An 18,787-nucleotide genomic window follows, 5' to 3' on the forward strand; every position below is an offset into this window, starting at 1 on the left:
TTTCTTCAGAGATTTAAGGTTAAAGTAAATTCAGCATAATTAGCGAGCAGCCTGAACTCGGCATGCACATTCTTGCCTAGGGGATGGTGATTCAGGCTGTCGCTGATAGAGCTTTGATGTGCTACTCTGTGCAACCTCAGTGGAAAATTTCCTGTGTGTGTGTGTGCACATGCGCGTGTGGGCATATGTGCTAAAGCAGCATTTTAATTTCAAAGTGGGTCAGTAGATTTCCCCAGCTGAACCTTGACCAGAACATTTTTAAAGGCTGCTTTTCTTCTTTTTCTGCTTTGGGATAAGCTGCATGCTGTATGTTGATTCGCTAATTTGCAAAGTAACATTGTCTATCCCAAATATAATTTGCTACTCTTGACAAAAGGAAAGAAACAATGAATCAGAGTATATTGTTTGGAGTCTAAGCATTGCCCCATTGGTTTGGAACCTGATAGGTGTCTGAGACAAATAATATAATATCAACATAATTATAAACATGTATGTATGTATATATGCGTACCTCAATTGAGTTTTACCCTTCCTACAAGTAATGAGAAAGCAAGACATATTTTAGCTCTCCACTTTTAACCAATATTATTTTAACAGTCTTAAAGTACTAATTATTATTTATAAACTGTGGTATTACTGAGAGTAACATTGGCAGTAACATGGAAACATACAAGCTTCACACCAAGGTGAGAAATTTTACATAAATCAAATATTCCTCACCTTGGTAGAAAACTTTGTCCAAGGAGCAGGGAGAACACATTGTAATTTTTCCACACCCATCACATAACACCTATTTGAAATTTGGGCCAGGTAATTAATTTCTATAAGCTTCTTTTCTTTCTCTTTAAAGTAAGAATCATATAGTAACCACCCTGAAACTGCTTGTCATATTCTAGCATTTTATTATAGTAATTACTTCAGTTTAAAAAACTAAGATTTTTGCCCGGACCAGTGTGGCTCAGTTGGTTGAGTGTCATCCCGTGAAATGAAAGGTCTCCGGTTCAATTCCTGGTCAGGGCACATGCCTGGGTTGCAGGTTTGGCCCCAGGTTGGTGTGGTGCATGTGAGAAGCAATCAATCAGTGTATCTCTTACACATCAATGTTTCTCTCCACTTCTTTCTCCCTCCCTTGCCCTCTCTCTAAAAACAAATAAATAAAATCTTTAAAAAATAAAAACTGAGATTTTTAAGAATAGTGAGTACATTTTTTAAAGTGAGCAAACTACTTTTACTCAGTTTTATTGTTGTTGTTGTTTTTAAAGATTTTATTTATTTTCAGAGAGAGGGGGAATGAGGGACAAAAAGAGGGAAACTGCAATGTGTGGTTGCCTCTCTTGCGCCCCCAACTGGGGGCCTAGCCCACAACTCAGGCATATGTCCTGATTGAGAATTGAACCAGCGACTCTGGTTCATAGGCCAGCACTGAATCCACTGAGCCACACCAGCCAGGGCTAGTGAGTACATATTTAACTCATCAATCTATAGCTGAAATTTGATTTCTCTAGACTATTTTATGGTTTAAGTCCTTTATTTAGTTTTTAAACTTCAAATTTAAATGAAACCATAGTGAGTTTCTAAAATGCCATATAGTGATAAAAATGCAATCAATTTACAAAGGCTTTTAATTAAAAAAATCTTATATTTCAATTGCAATTTTTAGTCATCTTATTTCTTGACATAATAATATATTATTAGAACTTAAACAACAGAAACTGCCATTTTAATTGGTTTATTTCTTATAATATATGCTTTTATCTTCACACACCTGCTTATAACCTACTAATAGCTTTTTATTATTCTAATCACCGACATTAATGAAGTTTCTGTTTCACTTGACAACCTTAAAAGTCTTTCATTAGTTCAATCCACCAATCTATCTATTCATTCATTTTTCCTACTTATCTCTAGTTTGTGTTTGTTTCTTAAGAATGAGAACATTTCCCTAAAAAAACACAATGCAGTTTAAAAAATCAGGAAATTTACAGTGGTACAATTACTACCACTTAGCTCTCAGTCCCTGTTCAAATGTCACTGGTTGTCCTAGTAATTTGAATAATAGCTCTTTCCTCCCCTGGTTTAACATCAATTTAAGGAGTATACCCATCATTTGTTTGCTTGTCTTCTTATTCTCAAGATGGAATAGATCTGCAATCTTACTCTATGTTCTTGACCTTGACATACTCGGAGAGTACAGGACAGGTATTTTGTAGAATGTCTCTCATATTGGATTTGTCTGAGGTTACCTTATTAATTCTTTTGAGTTTTAACTTCTACATGGGCATCTTAAGGGAATAGTGAAGCAGGTTGGTTTTTACATTTACCAATGTATTCCTGATATAACTTACCTGCCTTCATGTTTCAAAGGATCATGGTTTCAATAATAGAATATAATACTATTATTGATATAGTATTAATACAAAGGATCAAAGGTTTCAATAATAGTATATAATATCTTACATAAAGTATTAGAAGTTTTGTAATATTAAATTATTTGTTAGGACTGTAGGTTTTGCTTTAATACTTCCTTTCACCTCCCTGTTAAAACAGAACAACACAAATGTAATGAACTGGCAGAGAATACTTTTTACAGAAAATGTGAAAACTTGAATGGAGACTGAATTTCTTATTTAGAGATTGCCTTTTTATGAAGAAGAGATTATAATCTGGTCCTTATAACCTCTAAATTAAGCTTATTTTCTAGATCTAATATAGCAAGACAAAGAGCAAAAACTTTAGAGACACAATTTATAGAAATTATTTCATGAAAAATTTATCTGATATTTTGTTTTTATATTTACTCTAACTAATTAAATCCCATCCCACACTGTTCAAATACTATAAAATATGCCTATATTTTCAGACCTCCTTGGACCTTGTAAAAGTAACGTAAACATTTTTATGTCTATTTGATCATTTATCATCTTAGTGATATTTATGTAAATTCAATTTTAAGGATGTTTCCTCCTTTCTTTTTCTACTTTCAATAAATTTTACTTGCTCATAATATTTATTGCTTAGAAGAAGACAGATAAGATCTTTGGGGATATACTGAGACAGCAATAATACCATTTTTACCCCTTTTGCTTTTTGTAACATAGTCTTGTGAATAGATATTTACTTGATGCAACTTTCTATCATATTTATTATTAAGTTACTATTTTTAATTATTTACTCATTCATTAGACAAGCACTTGGATGTATACTGTGTGAGCAGAAGTATTTGAAATGCCGGCGATACAGTGGCAACCAAGACAGGCAGAATCCCTTTCCTCTTGGAGGTTATATTCTAACTGGAAGAGGCAGACCACATAACAACAGAAATATGCAAGATATTATTAGACAAAATGTGTTAAGACTAAAAAACAGAACAAGGTGATGGGGGAAAAAGAGCATATCCTAAGCTACGTCAGATTGACAGTTGGGGACAGCACCTCTGAGGAGGTGACACCTAAGCAGAGACCTGAGTGTCAAGAAGGAACTCCTGGGCCTGCGCCTGCAGGGAGAACATGGCAGGCCTGGTGAAAGCTGGTGCTGGGGCCCTGAGCTGCAAACTAGCTTGGCTGATTCCAAGAACTAAATGAAGGGAGAGGTGGTAAGAGCAGATGAAAAATGTACAGAGGTGGTGAGGAGAAGTCAGAGAAGTGGAGGGGTCACCTCTGCACTATGATGATTGCATTGCACCAACAAGAAGTGTTAAGGTTTGCTTAGAAAGCAGAGCCTGCATTTATATGAAAGTAATAATTTAGTAATCTTAAACTGTGTACAACAAAAAAACCAGAATTACTTTTTCTGCAAGCTGTTTATTTAAAAATGAGTGATCCCCATGTGTTGGAAATGAATAAAACTTTAGACAGTGCCACTTTTTATTGCATTGATGGTAACACCTCCATCATCTCCACTTTACCCCCAACACACACATGTGTGCGCACACACGCACACACACAATTGTTCACGGCAGTGTGTGGAGAAGAATCTTCTGATTTCATTTCGTTTTTGGTTCTTTTCATTCCTACAATCGCAGCAGGAGTGGTTGGGGTGGGGGGAAGGGGAGTTGAGGGAATGGAAGCTTTCTAATTTCCTTGAAAGTTTTAGTTTTCAGCTCAGGAGTCACAATAATTACTTTCCCGCCTCCCTTGGAAATACTACTCAGTGATCAGACTCATCCATTGTTGTCCTCCTTGCTTCAAATGAGTTGGATTTTCACTGCCAACAAGGAACACACGATTTGCCTCTTTATTAATAACCTTTACTTATTTGCTCATCCAGCCAATTCCTAAATACAGGTTGCTTCTAACTTTTGCTCTCTTTGCTTCTTCTCCCAGGAGAGAGAGCGCTGCTAGAGGCAAACAGCATTGCAGATTTGGCTCATTAGAACTAGATGCTTTCAAACTTCAATCTGCTCTCTGCTGCCATTTGGCAGTCTTTTTAATTGTCTTTTCTGTACTCCCAGGCTCTTTCGCCAGGGGAGCTATTTTGGACCTTTTTCTCTTTCCATGCCCCCAGTCCCAGCTGTCCTATCCCTTACTTGGCATATCGTCTTTCCACCTATTCTATCAAAAGAATGTAGCACTTCAATTTTTATACATTTTTTACTCTCATTAATCCTTTTCTCATAGTTTTCTTTTTTTTTCTTGGTGTCTGCGGGAGAAAGCATCTTTATTCTTCTCTGAAACCATATCTTTTATAGCTAGTTATGTTCTGAGTCAAGCTCCAATACCTACCATACCTAATACTTAAAACCCCATTGATTCTATTTGCTTTCACACATTTGCAGGCCTTTCTGCAAGAAAAAAAATATGCAACCTCATTATTGGTCACGTTATTCACAGGGTTGTTCTGGGATTCTGAGACACCACGTTGTCCCTCCTTCTTTAATTTATATTTTCCAATTATTCCTTATGTACTGCATTGCTGCTCCTTCCTACTCCTCTCTCTGGTATTTCCTGCATCTCTGCCCTTTTCTTCTTGTCCTTAAAAACTAGCTACTTGCCTTTTTAAAGAATGAATTTACAAAGTACTCACAAGTCCACTCTTCTTTTAACTCCATCTATGAACACTCTCACAAATTATAGTCTTATATTAATAGTTGCTATTCATTTTCAGGACATTTCACTCCAGAGTCAGTTTGTCCAAACACCCAAGTTATCAGCTAACTTTCAAATTACATCCTCATTTGGAAAGTTTGTCCCTATAAGAGATTGCAATTTTATCCCAGATTCCCCTCCCCACCACTCTCTCTTTATGTCCTATTAATTTGCCCTTTTCACAAATACCTATTGAGCATCTATTACAGGATACACACTATCCTAGGCCACAGGGGATACACTAATTAACAAAACAAAATTGCTGACCTTGTGGATACATGTATTTTTAAAAATTATTTTAAATTCAATTTACTGGGGTAATATTTTCAGGTGTATAAGATTATAATTCAACATCCCTGTCCTCTATCTCCTGCTCTCTACCCAAAGTCTAGTTTCCTTCAGTTATGATGTATTTGACCCCCTTTTACCCACTTCCCCTTCCTCTACCTTCTTTTCCCTCGGGTACATGTATGCCTTATGTAGGAAACCAATAACAAAATGAACCAACAACCTCAAGAAGGCGAGAAAGTGATGAGTGCTGTGGAACAAAAACAGAGCCAGTCAAGAGGGATTGGAAGTGTAGGGAGATCAGGGAGGGCAACAGTGGGACGGTCACATTTGGATCCAAACACAGCAAAGAAAATGCCTGGGAAAAGGGCATTCCAGGTAGATATATCAGTAAATACTCCAAAGCAGCAGTGTACCTGGCTATTCCCCTCTCTTAGTTTGCAAAGTCTCTCAATTTAACTCTTCCTCTTTCAGCTCACATAATGTCCTTATAAATCACAGCAGTTACCTCAGGAGTGGATGCTTATATGCAGATTGCACACTACTGCTTGGTAAATAGCTTACAACACTACTTCCTGCTATACCTATGCTCAGAAACCTATAATGACTGCCATAACAAAGTGCTTGTATTTCTTCCTGAGAAAATGAGGCTGCTCTTCCTCAAGTAATGTCCATTCAGTGATGCTCACTCTTGACTCCTGTGTCTGCTATAAATACATTTTCACTGCCTAGGATAACATTTGTCTTCTCTTACATGGCACATTAGCCACCGTATTTTATTCAGTCTTCCCTGGGCACTTTATGCCATGTGTTTTTCTTTAAAAACACACTTTAAAAAACTGTTTTTACAACGAAAGGGGTATTAAATACATGCTCATAATTCAAAAAATAGAAGTATGCAAAATAAAAAGTGTACTCTTAATTTCAACTACTATATTGTAGACATATTGATTGTATTAACCTTTTGGCATCTGTATTATCTGAACATTATTATCGTGCCACATGTGCTGTTTTATAACTTGCTTTATTGTAGAATATATTGTTAACAACTTTCATGTCAAATTATAATTCTACATCATTAGTTTTAATGGCTTTATTATTTGCTAATCTATGAATCTATCTTAATTTTTATTACCTTTCTCCTAGTCTGAGATTTTTAGTCATTTCCTTTTTGAATAAGGTAAATAGTCTTATAGTTTATAGTTTTAATTTATGTGCCACCTTAATATTTTATATACATTCTTAGAGATGAAATTCTGGGTAAGGAGCATGTGAATCTGTTGGGTTTTGGTTTCTGATTTAGAGTTGCTATCTAGAAGGGTGTACGAGTTTACAATTACATATGAAGGTGGCCATTTCCTCGTCCCTTGCCAACAGTGGATATTATAATTATTTTTATTTTGGCCAATTTGACATTATTTTTTTCTTTTCAATTATTAGTGAGATTGAAATTATTTTATCTATTGTCTATGGGTTTTATTTCATGAATTCTCAGTTAATATTGCTTACTTTGCTTGCAATTTTTTAATCCATAAATTGCTTGTACAATTAGCACAGTTGTGATAAACCATGTCCCTAATAGTCATTTTATCAAAATATTTTCTTTATGTAGATATACATGTATAATTTCATCATGTTTATCTTGTATGTGCTTTATGTCAGAGTCAGATAAACTCAAAATTTTTAATTGGTTTTTAATAGACTTCTCTTTTATTAGTTTGCTTTCAGAGTCACCAGTTGTATCTTAAAGGAAGTAAACAATAAATATTTATTGATTATCTATTAGGTGTGAGATAGTGCAGAGATGATTAAGGAGGAAGTCCATAATCCAGTGGGAGAAAAAAGTTGAGCTAAAATTAGTATTAGAAATATGTACTCAAAAAGGCATATGACAGGCTAGCACAGGGGCCTAAAATGGTGGTGCCCAATGGATTTGTTCTTAAAGAGGCTGACAAGTGTCCCCTGAAGGGCATGGCAGGCTGAGACAGGAAGGAGAAGAAGCAGCTCATCAGCAGGGTCAGGAGAGCCGGGTATTCTGGCCAGAGAGACCGCAAATGAGAATTTATTTTATTAGAGGAGTCATGTAATTTAGTATGGTCAGAGCATAGAAGAGGTGGAGGGGAACTGGCTGGAGATGAGCCTATCCTTGGGTCATAATTTGCACCTAATTCTTCAAGCAATAAAGCTCTTGCATGATTTAAAGCAGGAGGAGGCCATCATATTTGCTTGGTAGAAAGGTCCCTCTGGCAGCAGGTAGAGGATGGATTGAGTGGGGCTTAACCAGAGACAGACTAGTTATTAGGCTGTTACATTAGGCCAGATCAGAGGCAATTGGGTCCTGCATGAAACTGTCTGGCTTGGCAACTATGTGATTGTTGAAAATAATGAAAAAGGCCTCTGGTTTGAAGCTGTTAACTTACGGTTAAATAGGAATAGGAAAAAGGGCCTCAGAATTATTCCCTCTGAAGTTCCACAGGCTATTTAAAAGCCAAGACACCCAAAGAATCAAAAGATAAATTGAGAAAAAATAAATAAGAAAGCATGAACAAGCCATTGATTCTTCTTACTAGAGAAAAAACACTGAAAATGTCTAATGAGTAAAACAGAGCAGAAACTTGACTTGTGCATAATTGAGATGTGCTTATCATTTTTCTCCACAAATGATTCTACAATATTTAGCTTTATTAACTAATTAATCAGTTAGTGATCCTTCAGAAGGTAGTGATCGACAAACCCCCTAGTGTTATAGTAAATGAGGTTGCACTCTCCTGCCCATTAGAGATTGTATTCATCCTTCCTCATTGCAGCTCTGAGTCATTAGCTGTGAGCTCCTCATGCTTGTAGCCAGGGCCTAAATCAGGGGCATCTTGTTTATCTCTCCGGTTTCCCTGTTTTTGCCCACATTGATGGAACCTTTTAAAGTAATTGCTGCTGTTTCACAAGACTTTACACCTTATCAGACAAAAGTCCATGACATGGACATATATATATATTAAAAATCTCAAAGTACCTTCTCCCAGTAACTTTCATTATATTTGTTAAGTATTTACTGCTTCCTAATTGTGATTTTTTTTGCTCTATTAGAGATACCTTTTCAATTATTTTTTGAGTAAAAACAAAAACAATTTTTGGAGGGCTGTTGATCCTTTTAAATCTAACACAACTTTTTGTGAGCAATTCCTAAATAAGATCCTACACTATCACTCTCTTTTGATAGGTCAGTAGAATTTTGAACAGATTTTAAAAATTAGTGCCTAAATATTGAAGCATGAAATAGGGTGGCCGATCATCTTGGTTGCCCAGAGACTGAAAGCTTTTCTTGGGTTTGGGGCTTTCGGTGCTAAAATCAAGAGTTCTGGGAAAACTGAGATGGCTGGTCACCCTACTTAGCAGTCCAAGACTGCCAGTGGAACCTTCCGACGTGCCTGTTGCAGGTTAATTGATAAGTTTGCCTTATTAATAGTGGGATAGGTCTTTCAAAGTCATGATGGGTGTTACTCCACCAATTTCCTACTTTCCTTGTCAACATTGTCTCAAAAATACATAAAAAGAATATTTTCACTTACATTATTTTCTCTATTATGTTCATTGCTATCTTTTGTAGAATATTTAATTAGCACAGTCCTTAGCATCTTAGGAGGGAAGTTTCTCATTTCTTTGTGTAGGAGGTTGGTAGGGTAAACAACTTGAGTGAGGTAGGTTGTAGGACATTGACACTGTGTTTGTCAAAATCTTGTCTATGATAGATATGACTAAAAGATGTCAAAAACCTTATGACTAATCTGGTCAATTGTTAAATGCAGGCATAGGGGAATTGTAATTGGAAAAACCAGTTTGGTTAAGATGTGGCATAGTTCAATGACAAGGAATTTTGTAGTTAAGACATTAACTAACTAGTCAGAGATTTTCAAGGTGAGACACTGGGACTACCTGGACCCATGGGATGCTTATTAAAATTCTGACTTCTGCGTCCTTGCTTAGAATTACAGTGTTAAAATGTCTGGTGTTTATGGCCCAGGAAATTTGCATTTTTAAAAAGCACCCAGGTGATTCTTATTAAGAACATTAAAGTTTGAGAACTTCTTAATTCAGCAGCTATGAAAGCCACTAATATTTATTGAATTAATTACTCAAATGCAATATTTTGGCCTAATCTACCACACTGACACATGATACAAATGAAAGATACCATAGTTCTTTAAATTTCTGAAGTCTTCAGAGACGAAGCTTTATTTCAATTCAGACTGTGCTGATCAATGTAGCCAAATGCAAATTAACATGGGTAGAAAAGAGTGGAAATCAGGAGTATGAATTAAAATGCATTGCTATTCATCATCATAACCAAGAACAAGATGTGACAGCTACTGTGGAACATTGTGTGAAGATGTAATATAAATGCCAAACAAGGATGTTAGTACCATTCATTGATGCAGAGAATTCTGTTCACTGAAATTGCTGCACATGCTTTAGACCAGAACACTGTGTGGTTATTTGCTGTTTCATAGGAGGGGTACCTTATGCTTACTGAAAAGTTCAAAAAGACAATTTTCATAATTTTACACTAAGACTAACTAAGGCTACTAGTCATTGCAGCTAAACTCTTTGACGGCTTTTTTCGCCCTGTGTTAAAGTTTGTGGAGGTTGCAGCGATTGCTTAGAAATATGCTTTTAATAGCAGATGACCATGAGTATGACTGGAGATCCAGATAGAGTGAGCTTATCTTGACAAATAAGGATACTAGGCCCAATTTAACAGTGTTTTGCTTTGATTAATTATTATTTTGTTATTTCTACGCCTTAGGCACTGTCTGAAGAAGAGCTAGGGTCATTAACACATTCAGCTCGTACAGGAATGCTTAGAACCGAAATTCAAGTAGGAAATTATTGCTGTTGTTATTATTGCTTTTGAAAATAAATGCCAAGTGAGATAAGCATGAAGTTATTTTATAAACTGTGGCATTGTAATACTTACTAATGGTGGTGATGGAGTACCACAACATGGGGAAGATCTTTTCATGGGGCACGGGAGGAAGGAGAACAATCAATTCCTTGTTGTCCAAAGGTGACTTAGCCTTTCTTGAGCATCACCTTGTGTTAATTGTATATGGGGTGCATTTGCTGCACCTCTTGTGCCAAAAATACCCTCATAAGCCTGAGTGTAGCTTTAGGTATGATCCATTTCTGCTGCTCGCTTCAGAGAAGAGCAGTGTGTAGACCATGCCAGAGGGATGAATAGATATCAAAGGCTTTTGGAGAAAGGGTTTCTCAGTCTCCCTTAAATGACTGCCAAGCAATTTTTTCATATGTCTCTAAGTTAATTTTTAATATAACTTAAGCTCTTTATTTTATTTTGTTTTATTTTTTTATTGAAATTTTTTGTCTTTTAAGTTAGAAAATGCTGTGCCATTAGTTTTAGAGACATCTTTAGTCCCAGGTAGTACCAAGTGAGTGCTTTACCTCAACATTGAAATACAGGTGAAACTTGTCCCCTTGGAAGAGAAACTTTCTTCCAAACACACATAATATGAGCAGGTGAGTTTGGGAAGGGAAGAGTGCGTGGCGCCTTGCTGACTAGAGAAGGCATGGACCTTATGAACTGAATGTACGGCTGTTCGTGTATGAGCTATCAGCACTTTTTTTAGTACTTTTTCTGTGCTAAGGGTTTACTTTCTGACTCATGCTCCTGATTCAGCATTTTCCCAGAAATGGCTCCAATCCTTCCGTACTTGGCAGCACTACTTAGAGAATGTAGAGAGAAAATGATGCAGCCTCTTTATATATGTGTATTTATTCAGATTAGCATTATCAGTTCCAAAAATGTTTTAACATGTGTTATGTGTTTCTTTCTGGTTTTGCTTTGCTCTACAATTTCTCCCAGCATCCTTTTTTTTTTCAAATGTGTTTCATTACTGTCCATTTTAATTTTTATACATCAAAGGAAAATGAGAAGGTATATTAAACATAAATGGCTTAGTCTCTTCATTTAGTTAAGCTTTTAATATTTTATAACCTGTAAATTTTAGAATGGCCATGCATCTAAATCATTCTTTATGAAGAGGTTCAGATGCCTTAAGTTTTTAAGGCTAATTTGCTAAAATTGAGGACATATTTTAGTTTTGAACTTTTTATGTCTATCCAGTGTTTTTAACTTAGTTACTGAAAATTGTTTTAATTGCATCTAACAAGCTGGATTCAGCTTATCTTTAAAATGTGTCTGAACTGCTAGTAAAGGAAGGGACCTAACCTCCTGTTCTGTCAGACTACTGGTGCAGATACCAGTTAATGTATTTTATTTGAATTGGTCATTTACTTATGATATGATGTGTTTCCTCTCTTGGATATGCTTGGTAAAATATCATATTCTACTTTACCTTTGAAGGAGCATGTTTCTTTATTTTCTTTGCTGGAGAAGCCGTAGTATTGTCAGAACCAGAAAGAGTTGAGAGGAAGAAAAAAAGCACATTTATCAGTTTAGTATCTTAGTTGTCACCTGATTCAATAATAGAATTAGAATGATAGAAATATAAAGATAAAATGCACTTTAATGATAATCTAATCAAAGCCTCTATTTGCTGGAAATGGAAACTAAAACTGTGAGATAAAATATTTGCCCATTTTTTCAAAACCAGTCAGCAAAATAGTTCAAGATGTTTTTGTGCTTTGAGTGTTATTCTGGCATTCTGCTTATTAATAAACCAACAATTTATCATTTGTTTAAATACACTTCTTGCTTACCTACATTAACACAATGTATGGTCATGGAGACGCTATTCTGTTAAGAAATGGGAATGACTTTCTCTCTCTGTTACTTGGGTCTAAATTTAATATCAGATCAGCTAGTTACCTAACTGAGCAGAGGGGAATGCCAGTCAATAGATTAATGCCTTAATAATAGGCCTGGTTTTGAACAACACCAAAAAGTCCTTTCCTGAGCAAATAGCATAAGAATGGTGGTTATTGAGATATCCATATTTTCAATAACGATGAATTAAACAACCCCTCTATATAAAGCACTATGCCAGGCACTGGATACACAATGGTGAATAAAAAACTCAGTGGTTCCAGCCAGCAAGATTCATAATCCAGTGACAGAAAGAAACACTTACGTAAGCAGTGATGAATGGAGTGAATTAGGGTGTAGGCCATGAGACTGAGATGTATGACAGCCACAGCCTAGGCTTAGGAAGATACGTGGGAGTTAGCCAGGCAAAGAGAGATGGAAAGAGTGTTGTTCGGACAGTGAACAAACTTAGAAGACCCAAAGTATAGGAGAAAGAGAAAACTAGCTACCTTTAAGGTATTGAATGACTGTCATAGGGTTAGAGGTAGAGTATGTACGAGGTAATGGGGAAAGAAGGAGTTGCAGCAGATGGTAGTGAAAGAAGAGTAAAGATGGAAAAATGTAGCATTTTTCAGTAATTTGTGTGTTTGCATGTAATTGTTATACATAATGGAGAGCCACAGATTTTAAGCATGAAAATGACATGATCACAGTTACATTTTATGATAAAAAATTACTCTTGCTGACCTTGGCGAAAGTATTAAATGGGGAAACACTGGAAGTGGGTCAATCAATAAGGTGTTTGGCAGGAATTTAGATGAGAGGTTGAAAGTGGAAGTTTGAGGAAGCAGCCTCCACTTATGGCTAGGCTGTTGGTGAACACGTATTGAAAACTTGAATTAAATAAAATTTGACTTTTCCCTTAATGAAGTTTGAAGGCTGAAGATGAAGGAGAGGTATTTAAGCTGGTAAAAAGTTCAAGCTTAGAGGTGCAAAAATGAAGGGAATAAGTAGCAGAAGAGTTTCTAAATTCAGACCTGGACTGAAGAGTATGATGTATAATGTGGAGAAGGCAGAAAGGTAAGGTGGGAAAGGTATTGGACAGCCCCAAGTGCCAGAACTTCAATTATTAGTCCAAAAAGAAGCTATCACAGGTCTTTGAGCAGGAGAGTGTTATGATCTGATTGGTACTTAAGGTCTCTGGATGATAATGTGTGAGCGAACAATAGTGTATATAACATTGTTTTCTCATTTTATTGTGTTCTGTGTTCATTTTGTCTCTCCTGCAAGAGGAAACGTAGGTTAAATGAATATAATTTAAGTTCATTTAGCTTTTGAAACATGGCTTATATCAATGTGGTAAGTACATTTATAAATCAGATGAGATATGCTCAGTGCTTCAGTAAAAATAAATAGTCTTAAATTATTATTTTAAACCAGGATTTGTTGCTCTAATTAGTTTTTAAAAAGTATTAACTATTTAGAATATCTGTCTTCAAAACAGTCTTTTAAAGAAACAATGATATGAAAATAAAGTGTCCAATTAAAATTACAATTTTAAACCTCTTTTAGAAGAAACCTGTGAAGGTATTTAAAATCATTCAATTATGCATGTGTATTCTACAATTTGAAATTAAGTTCTAGGGAGCAATTTTGAGTCATTCCCCACTTGTCTTTTAAGATTCTTTAAGGAATAAAATTCTGACTAAAGAAAAAGTGAAATCTCAGAAATTTGATATGTTAAAATTAAATGACACATTTTATGGTTGTGGAGATGATGTTAGTGACACTATCCATTTATAAGATGCTAGGCGTGGCTGAAATTACAAAATGGCAATGTATGTGTGTCTTCTGCTGGGCATACTTAAGGTTAATAAAGAGCTACCACTATTGTTATTTTGATTTGTGCTGTTATAAGAATAACTTACTTCAGTAAATTCTGATAAACTCTACCCCATTTTTGGTTAAAGGACATTTGTTTAAAGTACATTTCAAACTGATTTGGAAGAAAAAGGCACAGATAAGTCAATTTTTTTAATGGCTCAAGGATTTTCTTTCTGCATGACACCAAGCTCAGTCCAAGTCGTTGCACATTTTCTGCTCGCACAGGGGTTCTTACTCTGCAAGCATTAGAATGGAGTATAGAGCATAAGCTGTTGAAAATGCCTTCCTTGCCACATTTTGTTACCTAACAAAAGTGGGGTTCGGCTGCCTGCAGCTGAACACAAGCATAAAACAAAGATTGGTGGGAAGGAAAAAGATCTTTATTAAAATATTGCATAATTTGGGGGTGCAAGGACTCCATTACTCCATGCCAATCTCACACAGACAAAACCCAGCTACCCCCAAAACCAGAAACAGGTGTCCAGAAACCTCTGCTCCATCCCTATTCATCCTTCCAGAGCATGAGGCTGCCAAATGGAATGCTCTCCAGCTTCAGGCTCTCTCCCTGCAGTGTGCCTGTGCTCAAAGCTGGTGTCACTCTGCCAAGCTGTAGCTGCAGCCTGTCATGAAGGGACCCCATTTGCAGGTCTTCCCCTGAGGCTGTCCCAGCCCCTGGGGCCGGTGAGTTCTGTGGTCCATGTGTTCATCTGTGCATGGATTTCAGAGGAAGAGAGGGGTGTAGTCCTGGCCTGCCTGTGCGGAGTGGAAGATGCCTCTGTCGGGCATGCTCCCAGGGCTCCGCTCAGTGTGTGGGACGTGGTCCCAGTGAGCTGGGCCCTGATGGGGAGAGTGAGGGAAAAGAGAAGGAATGAGTCTGTGCCCTGAGTCTGTTTAAAAATTCCGGGCCCCAAACTCCTTGTGCTCTGGACCTGTGCAGCTTCCCTAGCCAATCCATCCTTTCATTTGGGTAGTGACTAGGTGTCAAACTCATTTTCACTGGGGGCCACATCAGCCTTGCGGTTGCCTTCAAAGGGCCGAATGTAATTTTAGGACTAGAAATGTAACTACTTAACAGTTAAGGGAGAGCTCCTCGTGGCTGCCCAGTGGAAACAGGTGCTGGGCTGGATAAAACAAGGTGGTGGAGGCCACGGGCCTTGTGTTTGCCCCCTGTGGTCTGTCAGGTCTGCACCTCCCCATGCTACCAAGTTCTGGAAGGGAGTAGGTGGGATTTTTTATTTCCTCTGTCAATCACCCTGGCCATCCTCCAGCAAGCGGACTCCCTCCTCTTGCCGCTAGGCACCAGGCTAGCTCTGTTGGTTGCCGAGGCAACGTGACACAGCCACTTGCAGGCTTGTTTACTCTTTACCTGAAGGTAGAGAAATCTATTTAGGCCACACTAGCAGCCCCAGGCATTAGTTCCGTTGCCTCCAGCATTTCTTATGACCCCCTCCTTCCCTCGGGGAACACAGTCTCTCCTGCGCTGTCTCAGGGCCTCTCCTCTCACCCCAGCGATCCACTCCAGATCTCCCTCTATGAATTTCATTTTACGGATCACGACAGCAGTTATGTGCCATAGGACTGGGTTTATGGCCTTTCTGCATTCACGTTGCCATGCCCCAATATAATGTGGTTTTATGTTGGAAAATGAGGGTCTTAGGAGGCTGGGAGAATAAAATCTGACATAGTGGAGAAAAGTAAATTCTGTATTACTGTTAACATTATACATGTAATGTTTTACTGTACATTATTTATAAACATAAGTTTTATTTTTACTATTACATTTTATTTTTAAGCTACACATACACCTTTAATGCAGAGCTGAGACATGAAATGTTATTTGACTCTGAAGAATTTTTAATGACTTGTGAACATTTAACGTTTCCTTTGGTATATTATTCTGCTGCATACTGGTCCATTTTAAAAAAAATAATTTTTAGACATTCAAAAATCTTCCCAGAAATATAACTTCATTGGTAATAGTATGAACGATAGCCTTTTGGTTTTTTGAAAATCAAATCCTTCAAATTGATCACATTCTTCATTGTTGTTTACTAGTTGGGTAATAAATGTTTATTTTCTGGTATTTCTTCCTCTCCTAAAAATTATCTTTTGGAGATTTCTCTTTTGTTACTTTCTACTTTTCATATCTTGCATCCTCCACCAAATACTTGTGTGCCTTGGCAATATAGCTTTCTTTGAAATTTCCTCTTTTGGAAAACAGTAATATATTTTCTCCACTTATGTCTCAAAATTATCCCAAGAATTCAAATATGTGCTGCAGAATAGAAGTCCTGTATAAGAAAACGTTTTCAAACTCATTGACTTTCATTTTTTACCCACCTCACCCCCACTACCCACTCCCACACCACCTATTTTAAAACACAAAATTTCAAGCTTCTACTTCCAGTATTTTCCTTTAAAATATTTGATTAATTTTTCTTTGTAAAATTTTATTTCACTAGTTCTTGACAATACACTTAAAAAAAATTACTCTATTGCTGTTCAATTTCAATCGTCTGCATTTTCTCCCCCCTGCAACCCCAGCCAAACCTACCTCCCTCCCTTGCTTCCACCCTCCCCTTTGGTTTTGTCCATGTGTCCTTTATAGTAGTTCCTGAAAACACTTCTACCCGCTGTGCCCTCCCCCCTTCCCTCCAGCTATTGTTAGATTGTTCTTAACCTCAGTGTCTCTGGTTATATTTTGTTTGCTTTTTTCTTTTGATGATTATGTTACAGTTAAAGGTGAGATCGTATGGTATTTGTCCCTCACCGCCTGGGTTACTTCACTTAGCATAATGCTCTCCAGTTCCATCCATGCTGTCTCCTTCTTTCTCTCTGCTGCATAGAATTCCATTGTGTAAATGTAACATGGTTTTTTGATCCACTCATTTGCTGATGGGCATATTTCCAGCACTTGGCTATTGTAAATTGTGCTGCTATGAACATTGGGGTGCATAGGTTCTTTTGGATTGGTGTTTCAGGGTTCTTAGGGTATAATCCCAGCAGCGGAATTGCTTAGTCAAAAGGCAATTCTATTTTTAGTGTTCTGAGGAAATTCCATACTGTTTCCCACAGTAGCTGCACCAGTCTGCATTCCCACCAACAGTGTACTAAGGTTCCCTTTTCTCTGCATCCTCTCCAACATTTGTTTGTTGATTTGTTTATGTTGGCCATTCTCACTGGTGTGAGGTGGTATCTCATTGTGGTTTTAATTTGCATTTCTCTGATGGCTAGTGATGCTGAGCATCTTTTCATATGTCTCTGGGCCCTCTGTATGTCCTCCTTGGAGAAGTGTCTGTTCAAGTCTTTTGCCCATTTTTTAACTGTTTTTTTTTTACCTTCCTGGAGTGGAGTCATGTGAGTTCCTTATATATTTTGGATATCAAACCCTTGTCTGAGGTATCTTTGGCAAATGTATTTTCCCGTATAGTTGGTTCTCTTTTCATTTTAATGATGTTTTCTTTAGCCATGCAGAAGTTTTTTAATTTGATGAGGTTTCATTTGTTTATTCTTTCCTTTATGTCCGTTGCTTTAAGGGATGTATCCGTGAAGATGTTGCTGTGTGGAATGTCTGAGATTTTCCTGCTAATGTTTTCCTCTAGGACTTTCATGGTGTTACGTCTTATGTTTAAGTCTTTTATCCACCTTGAATTTATTTTTGTGTATGGTGTAAGTTGGTGATTGAGTTTCATTTTTTTTCATTTAGCTGTCCAGATCTCCCAACACCATTTGTTGAAGAGGCTATTTTTGCTCCATTTTATGCTCCTGCCTCCTTTGTCAAACATTAATTGACCATAGAGACTTGGGTTTATTTCTGGGCTCTCTGTTCTGTTCCACTGGTCTATGTGCCTGTTTTTATGCGAGTACCAGGCTGTTTTGATTACAGTGGCCTTGTAATACAGTTTGATATCAGGATTGTGATCCCTCCTGCTTTGTTCTTTCTCAGAATTGTTGCAGCTATTCAAGGTCTTTTATGATTCCATATAAATTTCTGAAATGTTCGTTCTATATCTGCGAAATATGTCATGGGTACTCTAATAGAGATTGCATTGAATCTATAAATTCCTTTGGGTAGTATGGCCATTTTCATGATGTTAATTCCTCCAATCCATGAGTGTGGTAGATGCTTCCATTTGTTTGTGTCTTCTTTAATTTCTTTCTTCAGTGTTGTAAAGTTTTTGAGTACAGGTCTTTTACCTCCTTGGTTAGGTTTATTCCTAGGTACTTTATTTTTCTTGTAGCTATATCAAATGCGATTTTTTTCCTGATTTCTGTTTCTGATATTTCATTGTTGGTGTACAAAAATGCCTTTGATTTCTGAGTATTGACTTTGTATCCTGCTGTTTTGCCAAGTTCATTCATTAGGTTGAGTAGTTTTTTGGTGGAGTCTATAGGATTTTCCATGTACACTATCATGTCATCTGAAAACAATGACAGTTTTACTATCTCCTTCCCAATTTGGGTGCCTTTTATTTTTCTCTTTTTTGTCTGATTGCTGTGGCTAGGACTTCCAGTACTATGTTGAATAGGAGTAGTGAAAGCAAGCATCCTTGTCTTGTTCCTGATCTTAGTGGGAAAGCTCTAAGTTTTTGTCCACTGAGTATGATGTTGGCTGTAGGTGTCTCATATATGGCCTTTATTATGTTGAAGAATGCTCCCTCTATTCCCACTTTGCTGAGTGTTTTTATCATAAATGGGTGCTGTACCTTATCAAATGCTTTTTCTGCATCTATTGGTGTGATCGTGTGAA

At 37.0% G+C, this 18,787-nt stretch overlaps 1 protein-coding gene across 2 annotated transcripts in view; it reads left to right on the plus strand.

Moving 5' to 3' along the window:
* Positions 1 to 18,787, plus strand: part of KCNJ3 (potassium inwardly rectifying channel subfamily J member 3) — a 135,336-nt gene that overhangs the window by 12,720 nt on the left and 103,829 nt on the right. The gene's annotated exons all lie outside the window — the stretch shown is intronic.

The sequence above is a fragment of the Desmodus rotundus genome, chromosome 2, assembly GCF_022682495.2.
Source record: "Desmodus rotundus isolate HL8 chromosome 2, HLdesRot8A.1, whole genome shotgun sequence".
Lineage (NCBI taxonomy): Eukaryota > Metazoa > Chordata > Mammalia > Chiroptera > Phyllostomidae > Desmodus > Desmodus rotundus.